The sequence below is a fragment of the Protopterus annectens genome, chromosome 14.part0 (genome assembly GCF_019279795.1).
Source record: "Protopterus annectens isolate FY-2018-M chromosome 14.part0, PAN1.0, whole genome shotgun sequence".
NCBI classification, from domain to species: Eukaryota; Metazoa; Chordata; order Ceratodontiformes; family Protopteridae; genus Protopterus; species Protopterus annectens.
In genome coordinates this window covers 1,153,394,194-1,153,407,451 of record NC_056748.1, presented here as the reverse complement: position 1 = coordinate 1,153,407,451, position 13,258 = coordinate 1,153,394,194, and the positions used below count along the sequence as shown (strand labels likewise).

Below are 13,258 nucleotides of genomic sequence, written 5' to 3'. Positions count from 1 at the left end.
TCCACAGGACAAGAGAGACCATGCACATCCAGGAGAAAATACAAATGGAAAAGGGAGACCCTCAGCCAGTTGGAAAACCAAAGTAAAATCCAAAGGGAAAAGGGGGTGAATACGGCAAAAGGGCTTTTAGACCAACAAATGATGATGGTTTCTGGACTGGTGGCAAAGAATAAGAAGTTATGTACTCACCATAACGTTCCATCTGAGTAGGTATCTTCATTTGTCTGCAACCTGTGGGATACGGATCCGAGCCGGCAACTTCTATCATAGCATAGATCCGAGCTCCTAGCTCCTCCCCTTATCCATAATCCCCTGCCCACCCTGACTGACCTCAGATCAAGTTTGCGCCATAGCACAGCTGATAAAAGTGTCCCAAAGGGAACATATGCTAAGAAATAGAAGTTATGTTCTTACCATAACGTTCCATGTTAGTTGTCTTCTTCTCGCTGGATGGCTAAAGCTCGAGTTGGTTCCACCGGCTCGAGGCTCCCCTTATATCCCACAATGCTAGGCGATAGTTACCTCAGATCTCGTTTGTAAGCTAACCCCAGCTTATAACAGAAACAGTATAACTGTAAAAACAGAATCCACTAACAACAGGAAGAAGAAGGGTGACCTACATCCTGAAACAAGAAATATGCATAATAGCATATAGCTAAGAAAGAGGTGGTAGAAAGAGAGGTCACGATCACAACTCCTCTAGGTCTGTCCAGGCCAGGGGAAGGGTTGTCTATCTCGCCTTCATTCTTGCTGGATGGGACCCCTAGCACCTTGTCCCGGGTGGCCTAACGGAACAGACTCCTGAGAACAGTGGAACCAAAATTAGCTCTATGCCTAGAAGCTAAATCCAACTTATAATGGGAAACAAAAGTGTGAGGAGTAGCCCAAGTAATGTCATGGTGTCAATAGGCAGTCTGTCTTGAAGAGAAGTAGCCAAAGCTCTGGTGGAATGGGCTTTAGGCTTATTAGGCAGTTTTGTCTAATCTCATAAACAAGGGTAACCAGAGATGTTAGCCATCTGGATAAAGATACCTTTGAAACTGGAAGTCCCTTTCTGCTTATAGGAGACAAACAGCTGATCAGATTTTCTGAATTGTTTCTGTCCAAGTAGTACCTTAATTGACGATGAACATCCAGACAGTGTAATTTTGTTCAGATCTATTTGAATACTCCGAAAAGACAGGGAGGTCAATGCATTGGTTTAGATTTGATGCTGAAACCACCTTAAGGAAACTCTGTCCTTATGGAACACAAGGTAAGGAACGACAACTGAGTGCTTGAAGTTCTGAAATTCTTCTAGCTGATGTGATAGCCACCAGAAAGAGAGTTTTCCATGATAATAACTTTAAGGAACATGAAGCTGCAGGTTCAAGGGGAAAGAATCAAAGAAGCAAGAACTAAATTTAGGTCCCAAGGAGAAGGAGGATTTCTTACAGGAGGTCTGAGAAGAAAAACTCCTTTCAAAACTTTGCAGAGTTTGTGGGACATTAGGGCAGATTCAGAAATACCCACATGGAAATTAGAAATAGCTGCCAATTGAACCTTAAGAGTAGAAGGAGATGAACCTGCCTGGAAGAGTTCAGCAAGAAAATCAAGGACTAGTTGGATGGAAGCGGTGAAAGGATCTATGTCCTTTCCTTGTGCCTAATATGAAAAGCGTTTCCACTTACTCAAATAAATCTTCGAGTGGAAGATTTATGGAAGCTATCAAAATATCTCTAACAGAGTGAGATAATTGAGGAAGCCTGGCTACGGTTGGCAGTGGAGGAACCAAGCAGTGAGGTTCAGAGAGGGGAGGGAGCGATGAAACTGACCCGACTGATGGATCAAAAGATCTGGAACTAGGTCCAGATTCCAAAAGAAATCGATGCAGAAAGGGGAACCACACTTGCCGAGGCCAGTAAGGAGCAATGAGGATCAATGAGGCCTTCTGAGCGATAGCTTATCAGTGGGAAGGAGGAAATGCAGCCAAACTTGGACTTTGGCCTGGTAAAGGGAATAGAGTGAAGTACTCTCTGCAGCTGCTTTTTTGGCGAGTAGCAAAAGATCGCAGCAAGGCTGACCCCACTTGAGAAAATCTCTCACTACAGAGTCTTTCAGGGACCTCTCGTGAGGCATGAGAATAGCCCTGCTCAACTTGTCCGCAATGTGATTGGACTCGCTGAGAAGAAATCGCCCATTGCCACAGTCTGAGTGCTTCTACACAGGGGTATGATCTGGTTCCTTGTTTGTTGATGTACCACACTACAGACATATTGTCTGTCTGTCGTTCCCAAGGGAAGAGAGTCTTGAAGGGCTTGCAACGCTAAAAGCACTGCTCTCATCTCCAGAACATTTATGTGCAAGTGGTTGCCATGTGCCCTGGACTGTCCTGCCCTGATAATGCCCCCCACCCGATCAGGGAGGCATCAGGAGGTGGAACAAATGGTCTCCCCAACAGGAGCTGGGGAAGACATCCACCACATGAGATGCTTTGCTGCATAGCGTGATCATAATGGTGTGAGACATTGGAAGTTCCTGGTATGACCATTGAGAAAAAGCATCCACTGAAGGATCCGCATGTGGTATCTGGCCAATGGAAGGAGAGGTATGGCGCTGCCATGATTCCCAACACCTTTAGAACTAACCTGGCTTTGGCTCTGTTGTTGTTGAGAAGTAGTGATACCAATTTTGAATGTCTGATATCCTTTGGTTCGTTAGTGTTGCAGACATGTTTACGGTATCTAAATTTGCGCCTATGTAGGTAATAGTACGACAACACAGACTTTATTGAGATACCCAGTTTTGACAAAAAGTGTAATCTCTGGCCATCAGAAGGAGATGCTTGGTGGGAGCTGTGAGGAGCCAGTCGTCCAAATATGGAAACACCTGGAATCCTTGTCGTCTCAGGTGAGAAGCTACCACTGCCATGCATTTGGTAAACACCGAGACCAAAGGGCAGGGCCCTGAATTGAAAATGACTGGTTCCCAGCCTGAAGCGGAGGAATCTTCTGCTGTTCATTTTATATGATAGTCTGAAGGTCTATAGAGCACATCCAGTTTCCTTTTCCCAATAGGGGAAGAATGGATTGCAGCGTGACCATCAAATCTTGTTTTCTTGACCGATCTGTTCAAGATACTGAGATCCAAAATTGGTCTCCAGTCCCCTGTTTTCTTTGGAACTAAAAAGAACCTTGAGTAGATTCCGGATCCTAGTTGGTCTGCTGGCACTGGCTGAATAGCTCTTTTGCAAGCAGTTTTGAAATTTCCAAAGCTGCTATATCCCTTTGAGCGGATGGAACATCTGGAAGGGATTTTTGACTGATTTGGGAATAGAATAACCTTCGAAATGATGGACTGTACCCATTTGTCTTGTGTCAAGGATAGCCAGGCTTCTGGGTACAGTGAACTGCCTCCGAAGATGGGCAGTACCATTGTTGTTCCCCTCTGCCTCTGGAAGTCCCTTGAGATTTTCTGGCCTTTCAGAAAGGGTCTTGCCATCAGTCTCGCACCTAGTCAGGGTTTCTTTCACTTGTGGACCAAACAGAGATGATTGAAATGGCACAGGTAATTCAATAGTAAATGTCGCTGAGGAGAACATCCTATCCATGGACCTAGATTCCTTGTTAGGTGGATGGACAGGCACTGAAGGATCAGCCAGTTCCTTCTTGCTACCACCATAGCATCCACAGAGACTCCTTTTGATAAAAATTCCTTGTCTGATGGAGCTGTGATGAATTTGGAGGGTCTCCTGGGAGTGGGGTCCACTGAATCAGGATGCCTTTTAGCAACCACCTGCATGAGGGACACCCAGGAGGTGGAAGCGCCTCAAGATACGGCCAATTTCCCTCTGTTTAAGGATCTCCAGAATGTCTGCAAATGAGACATCTTCAGAAGGGGGGAACCCTCAGAATCATCCAGATCTGTGTCCGTGATAGACTCAGGTGAGTCAATGACTTCCTCTTCCGAGGGGCTCTTCTGCCAAATCAGGAGAGGCCTCGAAGAGGATGAAATCCCAAAGGGAGCTCCTGAGGAGTTGGCTCTCTGCGGTCCGGGATGAGGACCCTGAGGCACCATAGAGGGAGGGAGCCGACTGTGGAGTAGAGCCAGGCTCTAACAGCACCCCTGTCAGGCAGAGCCAGAGGTCCCCCCGAGTCGGCACCGACAGTGATGGCAGATTCCTCCATGGAACCGAACTCAAGAGAGTCGAAGGAGGAAAGAGTTGATGGACTGGCAGGCACCGACTGATGAGTCGGGCTGCATCTGGGCTAGTGCCTCAGACTTGAGTAGTCGACTCACCACCCTCTGAAGGTCATGATCGGACAGCCTCGATGACCTAGAGGAATGAGACCTTTCAGACAGCAGGGAGATCCTGGACAATGAACGAATGAGCCAAGAGAAGGTGACCTAGACCTCTTTCTGGTTGTCGGGTCCGAGGATCTTGTCGGCAAACTGTGGACTGAGGTTGAACAACCTGAGGTCTTGGAGGGCTTCCCTGTTGAGACAGACAGGGAATCCTCAGGCTTCAACAAGCCTCTCAATATAAGCTTGTTTTTCTTTCCTGCAGGACCCTGGGGCTGAAGCCATGGCAGACAGCACAGGAGTCCTGCAGGTGCAAAAGCGTCTGTCAGAGACATTTTCTGACAGCACGCATCACACTTCTTGAAACTGGTGAACACAAACACACACTCAAACACACCAGTTATACCCTGTCAAAATTACAAACTTTTAGAAAAATACTAAAATAAGGTACAATAAAACAGTAGTACACTAGACAAACACTCCTAGGGAAGGAAGGCCCAAGGGAAGAACTAAAAGTTCTTTTAAGAAAACGGGAAAAAAATAGGTTCGGGATAGAGTTCAATGAACTACACTAATTTAAGATTAATTAAACTAAAAAGGGGTAAAAGAGTAACTTTTATAGAAAAGCTAAAACTCACCAGGAACCGGTAGAATAACCAACGCGAGATCTGAGGTAACTATCGCCTAGCATTGTGGGATATAGTGGAACCAACTCAACCCATCCAGCAAGAATGAAGGCGAGATAGACAACTTAACATCGATCATTTTGGTCAGGGGGAAAGAGGGGGGATGGTTGCAGACAAATGAAGATACCTACTCAGATGGAACGTTATGGTGAGTACATAACTTCTTAATCTGAAGTAGGAACTTCATTTGTCAGCAACCTGTGGGACAGAGTCCCCAGCTACCTAAATCTTGGATGGCCTTCATGGAAGGATATTCCGGAGCACCGCAGAGCCAAAGGACGCCCTACCTCGGGAGACAACATCTATTTTATAGTGGCTGATAAAGGTGCGAGATGAATGAATGAGCATGGACTCCTTGAGGTGCAGGCCTTCCCGAGCTCTGATATGCTAAAAGAATACAACTCGAGATCCATAGAGAGAGAGAAACTTTAGAAACTGGCTTTCCGAAATTACTTTTGGCAAAGGAGATAAACAACTGATCGGATTGCCTATGATCAGCAGTTCTACGGATATAAAAACGTAGTTGTCTGTGTACGTCTAAGGAATGTAGCTTGTACTCTCCTTTGTTTTGGAAGTTGGGGAAAAACACTGAAAGATTGACAGATTGATTGATGTTCACTTCTGAAGATACCTTAGGTAGAAAGGACGGATTGATCCTGAGGTAAACCCTATCCGGGTGAAAGACCAGATATGGTGGTTTGACACAAAGAGCTTGCAATTCAGACACTCTTCTGGCTGAAGTTATGGCCACCAAAAAGGCGGTCTTCCAAGAGAGAAATTTGAGATCAGCCATGGCTGCCGGTTCGAAGGGGGGACCAGTCAAGGCCTGTAAGACTAAAGATAAATCCCATGGAGGTACCACCTCTTTGACTGGAGGCCTAAGGAGGAAGGTACCCTTGAGGAAGGTCTTACACAGTTTGGAAGTGATAAGAGGGCCAGACTCTTGCCCCACGTGATAGTATGAGATTGCTGCAAGTTGTACCTTGACTGTGGAAGAACTAGCCCCCTGGTGAAAGAGAGAGGTTAGAAAATCTAGAACCGATGCTATCGGGGCTGTAAAAGGGTCTAAACGACGGTTTTCTGCCCAAATGGTGAAGAGTTTCCACTTACTTCGATAAACCTTCCTGGTGGAAGGCTTGTGAGCTGCTACAAGAATGGCTTTGACAGGTGATGAGATCCCTGGAGTCCTTATGAGGAGTGGAACTGGAGCAACCAAGCCGTGAGCTTGAAGTTGACCAGGTTCGGAGTTGGAAGACCGAGAGGGTGAGAAATGAGATCCGGGAGGGGATCCAGAATCCATGGTGGATACACTAGGTGAGGCCATAGGTAAGGGAACCACGTCTGACGAGGCCAGAATGGGGCAATGAGGATCATCTTGCTCCCCAACTGCCTGGCTTTCTGTAATAATTTCAACATCAGGGGAAGAGGAGGGTAAGCATAAAGCAGACCGGGAGGCTAAGCATGAACTAGAGAGTCTCTTGGGGGCCTCCCCCAGAGGGGGGATCAGAGCGAAGTAATCGTTGCATCTGGTGTCTGAAGGAGAGGCAAGAAGATTGCAACAAGGTTGCCCCCATCGGGCAAATACTTGCTCTGCAACTCGATGGTTGAGAGACCATTCGTAAGGAGTCAGGATAGTAGGACTGAGCCTGTCTGCTAGAATATTGGACCGTCCCGGAATGTGCGTTACTATGAGAAAGCGGTTGGTGGAAATCGCCCATTCCCACACTCTCATGGCCTCATGCAAAGGGGTAAGACCTGGTTCACCCCTGTTTGTTGATGTACCAGACGACCGACATGTTGTCTGTCTGTACTGCAATTGTCCCTACCGGAAGAGAGTTGTGTAGTGCCTGCAACGTCAAAAGCACCGCCCTCATCTCTAGGACGTTGATATGCAAAGAGGTCTCTACGTCGTTCCACGTGCCTTGGACTGTCCTGCCTGAAAAATGCCCCCCCCCCACCCCAGGCGAGAAGCGTCCGTGGTCACAGTGTCTACTGGCGGTGGTAGTGAGAAGGGACATCCTGTGTGGAGATTGGGAGACTGGAGCCACCACACGAGCGATCTTCTGCAAACCTTGCTTAAGGAAATGGGATGAGACAGGGGGTTGCGAGACAGGAACCATTGTACCTGGAGGATCTACTGCAGGACCCTTATGTTCAACCGGGCCAATGGCAGCAGAGGGATTGCAGCCGCCATAGATCCTAGGGCCCTCCGGACCAATTCCGCTGAAGGAGTTTGCAGCTGAAGGATGGCCTGCATGTGCAACATCAGGTTCCGAAGCCAATCTTGAGTCAAGAACGCAAGCATCTGTCTGGAATCCAGTCTCGCCCCTATAAAATCCAACACCTGTGTAGGGATGAGAGAGGATTTAGTCATGTTGATGGTTAATCCTAATAGTGGAGCCAGATTGAGGAAATAATCTCTGCATGAAGCCTACCTGGACCTCGCAAAAGCTTTCGATACAATACCCCACTCGGGCGTTATAGATAAGCTCACCAGCTTAAATATAAACCCCTATGTCACTAGATGGGTTGCAAACTGGCTCAAGGACAGAACCCACATGGTTAGAATTGCTGGAGCAATGTCAGACTCCAAACCAGTTACAAGTGGCGTCCCACAAGGCTCAGTCCTGGGGCCTCTCTTGTTCGGTATATATTTCTCGGCGGTACAGGCCAACACGGAAGGACTGTGGCTGACAAGGTTCGCAGATGACTGCAAACTGGGCACCATAATCAACTCTCCAGCTGACACAAGCATCCTCCAAAAGGGCCTCATAGAAACAGACAACTGGTGCCAGAGCCATGGCCTCAAGCTAAACGCCAAAAAGTGTATAGTCATCCCCTTTGGCAAAAACAAAGTGCCCACAAATTACCACATAGGTGGTAATCCATTAAGTACAGAAGTCATTAGGGACCTGGGGACCCAAGTTGATAGCAATCTCTCATTTGACAACCACGTGGCCAAAGTGGTTAGAAAAACATTTTATATAGCCCACCTAATCATGAAGGGATTCACATCTAGATCAGGGAGGTCATCGCCTCTTTACTCATCCGTCATCAGGCCCATAATTGAGTACAATGCCCTTTTGGGATGTACCTTACCAGACACCTGCAGCAACTGGAAAGACCCCAAAAGTACCTCACCAAGAGGATCAAAGGGCTCAAACAGATGCCATATGCTGCCGGTTAAAGAAACTGCAGCTCTACTCAGTGGCATACCGCCTGCTCAGAGGCGATCTGTGCCTGACGATAAAGCCATGTCCAACCCGGAATTAATGGATATGCTGCACCTCAGAAAATCCAAATCCCATCCAGCTACGCTTGAGAGACTTGAACCTCAGCACTGAAATAAATAGGACATGCTGGAGGGACAGATTCATAACCCAGAGGCTCCCTTCACTCTGGAATAAAATCCCAGTCCAGGTTAGGCAGAGTCCCACATTGACTCTCTTCAAGAGGAATCTTGATGAGTGGATGGGAGATTGTAGGTTTACCCCGGCTATCACTTGTGTCACTGTTAGACAGAGGCACAGTATACTAACCTCAAAAAAAGGCATAGCAAAATTAATTTGAAATGGGTGGCGAAAGCCAAACACACTCTGGCTAGGCTTATAAATGCCCTAGGGCAGATAGCCTAGTATGAACCTATGAACCTAAGAACAAAGTAGATGCCTCGTTGGGGCCGTAAGGAGCCAGTCGTCCAGGTATGGGAAGACCTGAATTCCCTGGAGTCTCAGGTGGGCCGCTATTATCACTAGGACCTTGGTGAACACCCTGGGGGCTGAGGTGAGGCCGAAGGGGAGGACCCTGAATTGAAAGTGACTGGCTCCCAGCCGGAAGCGGAGAAACCTCCTGGAACGCCTGTCCACTAGAATGTGATAGTACGCATCCTTGAGGTCAATGTAGCACATCCAGTCGTCCTCCCGCAATAAGGGGAGGACGGATTGCAACGTGACTATTCAGAACTTTTCTTTGGGTACTGCCAGGTTTAGGAGAGAGAGGTCGAGGATGGACCTCAAGTCCCCCGTCTTTTTTAGCACCAGGAAGAACCTGGAGTAAAACCCTGATCCGACTTGATCTGGGGGGACGGGCTGGATGGCTCTTTTTTGCAGAAGCTGCTGAATTTCTGCCGCCTCCCTCTGACTGGGTGGTATGTCGGGGAGGCCTCTGATTCTGGGGGTTACGATAAAGGGAATTTGGTAACCTCTGGATATAATACCAAGCACCCAGCAATCCGTTATTGACTCCCACATTGCTAGGTGCCTCGAAAAACGCCCCCCGACTGCCTCCAGAGTGGAGCAGCCGGGTAACCCCTCAGGGGTTCTGCGTGGGCCTCTCAGAGAACGGTTCTCTGGACCCAAAATTCCTGGGCCCCCTTCTGCCTCTGGGGCGGCGTCCTCCCTGTCCTCTGCCACGAGAGGACTGGTTGTCCTGAGCAGACTGGGATTGATGTGATTTTCGGAACCACATCTTCTTCTGACCCTTTTGGTTCTTGGAAAAGGACCTCTGGGGTGCAGAGAAGCGGACTCCGACGGCAGACAAGGTCTTCCCATCTTTCTCGCTCTGGACAAGAGTGTCGAACGGTTTTGTCAAACAGTGCAGAACCATCAAAAGGGGCATTCGCAAATGACTCCTTGAAGGGTTCCGAGAAGTCACAGTGACGGAGCCAGGCCTGTCTCCTCATGACAAGCCCGACTGCGCCTGCTCTAGCGGCTCCCTCCATAGCATGAGACAACAGCCGCATAGAGGTGTTAGAGATAGAGCAGAGGGTGGCCATTCAGGAGGAGTACAAATCCTCGTCTCCCTCCGACATGGACCCTAGGGGGGAAGCAGCGTATTCCTTAATTAGATCCCACTGCATCCGAATAACGTGTGCCATGTAGTTCAAGGCCCTCATACAGAAGGTCGCTGAACTGAAGGCCCGCTTCCCAAGATGGTCCATCGCGCGAGACTCCTTCCTCGGAGGATGAACAGTGGGGCTCTCCTGAGCCAACTCTTTCTTGGTGGCTGCAGCCACCAACATGGCATCCACAGGGGGACCTCTGCTCCAGTGTGATCTCTCTGCAGGGCTCTCAAAATTTTGTCCGGGCACTTGGGGACTGGCTCTACGGTATCCGGTTCCTTCCAAGCCCTAGAGGATATGAGATCCACCAGTGGGTCGGGTAGAGGGGACACCCAAGAGGTAGATGGTCCTGCCTCAAACGCCTCAAGGAATATGGACTCATCAGAGGGAGCCTTGGGGGCAGACCATCCACCCCGGATTTTGAGCATTTCCATGATGTCTCCGAAGGAGACATCCTCAGGGGGGGTGACCTAGGGGAGCCTTCCCCTTCATCTAAGTCCGTTTCTTCGGTGAGACTCTCAGGGGAGTCTATGTGCCTCCTCTTGCACTTTGCCTTGTGAAGAATCTCCTCGGGGGGGCTGTCTGAGGAGTCCTCACGGACTGTAACTTGTTCCACTGGAACTCCTAGAGGCGCTGAGGCAGGCTGCCCCGAGGGCCGGATGAGGGGAGCCAGGACCAGATAAGGAGTGCGGGAGGGAGCCAAAGCCAGGACCGGAGGCCTGGAAGCACTCGACAGTGCCCTCTCCACTGCAGCGAAAGCTGAGGGGGAGCCGCTCTCTGACGGATCCGAGATCAGACTCTCACTCTGATCCGAAGCAAGGATCGGACCCGGCGCCGAGAACGTCGGATCCGAGGGACCAGTGTGCTCAGACCGGGACGGAGCCGAAAGCACACCGAATCCCTCGGATCTGAAGCTCGGCCCAGGGCTCCGAGAAGTCAGATCCGACAAACTCGAGGGAGCTGGAGCACGGTCGGCTCCGACCCACCCCCGGATCCAACGTGGCTCAGCTCCGAGCGCTCCGAACCCAGAATGCGGGTCTGAGAAGGAGCAATGGGGTGAAAAAAGGGGTCGAGCTCCCCCCCGGAGGGGGAGGAGACAAGAGCACTCCCATCTGCATCTGGGCCTGGATGAATCTCCTCATCATCCGGTCCATGTCCGCATCTGACATGTTAAAAGTGGACCTCGAAAAGGCCACCGAGGCAGACCTGGAGTGTCGCCTTGATGACCTCGACGGGGACCGGGTCACCTCCTCCTCGGGTCCTGGGGAGAAACAAGGGGATCGGATCTGAGGAGGAGACTGAGAAGACCTGGACGGAGAAGCCCTCTTGGTGGGTGGGGCCGATGAAGAGTCCGCGGCCCACCGCTTAAGGTGATTCTCCCTCTGCTTCTCTTTCCTGGACTACCTATCCTCCGGAGCTGAAGCGGGAGGTTGATTCCCGGTCGGAGGAAGGGAGGCAGGAGTGACCGCTACCGGGGGGGACGGGGGTAGCGGACACCGTAGTACCGGAGGCCGAAGCAGAGTCTGGGGGTAAAAGGCCCGCCAGAACCAGCTTCGACCTCCGATCCTTAAGTGCCCTGGGGTTGAACGCCGCGCAAATCACGCAACCCGAAGAGAGGTGTTCAACCCCAAGGCACCTAACGCACTGAGTGTGGCCATCAGCCAGTGAAAGCTTGTGACCACACTCGGTGCATTTCGAAAAAATGGCTTTAGGGGCCTCCGACATTACTAAAGTAAAGCACACTCACTAGGCCCCTAACACTCAAGTCACACACACGCTACGACCAGCGGGGGAGGGAGGAATATTTAAAATTAAAATTTAAGCTGAGAAGCTAAAATAACAATAAGTTTAGCGTTAAGGATAAACCTACCACGCACACACAATCACTCAATCAGAAAACAAGAAAGAAAACTTTTTTCTCACAAAAACGCCAAGAGCTCTGGAATCTAGCTGTTGCTTGAAGAGCAGCAAACTAGATCTGAGGTCAGTCAGGGTAGGCAGGGGATTATGGGTAAGGGGAGGAGCTAGGAGCTCAGATCTATGCTATGATAGAAGTTGCCGGCTAGGATCCGAGATCGGATCCATATCCCACAGGTTGCTGACCAATGAAGTTCCTACTTTAGATGCTCTGGTTAACTGCGTTCATATGTAATCTTTATGCCCTATATCCTGTATGAGGAGCATACTTTGATGTATGGCGCATGCAAGGTCTAAAAGGCTTAGGTATACTGGCCAGACATTGGGCTACACATGGCAGGAGATCCTTACTCTGAAGAATACTGCAACAGTGATGTATAAAAAGAAGTTATGTCTTACCATAACGTTCCATCTGTGTTGTACATCTTCTTTCATTCATCACTGATGGGTTCAGTTAGGTGCCCTCAGAACAGATTCGGCCTTTTTACCAAGCTCGCGCCAGCCAAAAATTCTCGAGTTAAGTCTCTACCTAGAATGCCCTTCTCTCTTACCTCACAGAGTTTCCGAGAGAAAAAGAAGTAAAGCCGAAGCCACTTCTGCGTAAATACCGTAAAGCACCACTTAGACCCAAAGCATCCCCCAAAAGCCTTTGGAGGGGGAAGGAGGGTGGGAAGTGATGAATGAATGAAGATGAACAACATGGGTCTATATTAGAAGCACGAAAACGCTTCCGAGTGAATACGGAAACAGTGACACATTCACTGAATCGCATTTAAGCAATTCGATGAATATGTCATAGGGCAAGGAGATAGCTGGCCAACTTCACGGAGTTGCCCTTTCCTTCCTTATAGTGCGATCACGGAGTTGGTATATTTAGTTAGGGGGGTGAGGGGGGCAGAGCCCCCCATGTTGGGTGGTGTAGGGTGGGTGAAGCCCCCCACCTGTTTATGATGTTAAATTATTTCTTGTTAGTGAATGGCCGCATGAGTTTTTTCCCTAGGGAAAAATTTGCTTATGTGGCCGTTCCCTATTGTTAGGTTTCATGCATTATGTGTCGACTTTCATGTAGTCGCACATATGCACTTTCAGTCTTATAATATAGACCCGAACAACACAGATGGAACGTTATGGTAAAACATAACTTCTTTATCTGATGATGTTAATCTTCTTTCCATTCATCACTGATGGGACAGAATCCCAAGCTACCTCGAGATCCATGGGCGGCCCTTATGGAAGAACATTCCTGCTGGAACAAGGCTCAGTTTCTAGTTTTTATTGGTTAATTTCTTTAAATCAATTTGCTCAATTGCTACAGTTATAAAAAAAAAAATACACTTTATGCATCACCACTTAGCTAGGGTTAAACTATTCCCGCCACCATAAAGTCTGTTCTTCAAATTTTCTCTTAAAACTAGCCAGTTTTTTTAGTTTTAGCACTCAAATCTGTTTCCTTGAGCTCAACACTTATTCAGAAATCATTGTAAGCATTGAATAAGCTACAAATTATTACAGCACTCCACTTTCCTCACTTGTC

At 48.8% G+C, this 13,258-nt stretch overlaps 1 protein-coding gene across 1 annotated transcript in view; it reads right to left on the bottom strand.

Moving 5' to 3' along the window:
• Window positions 1-13,258, bottom strand: part of LOC122788772 (glycogen [starch] synthase, muscle-like) — an 879,353-nt gene that overhangs the window by 773,657 nt on the left and 92,438 nt on the right. The window lies entirely within an intron of this gene.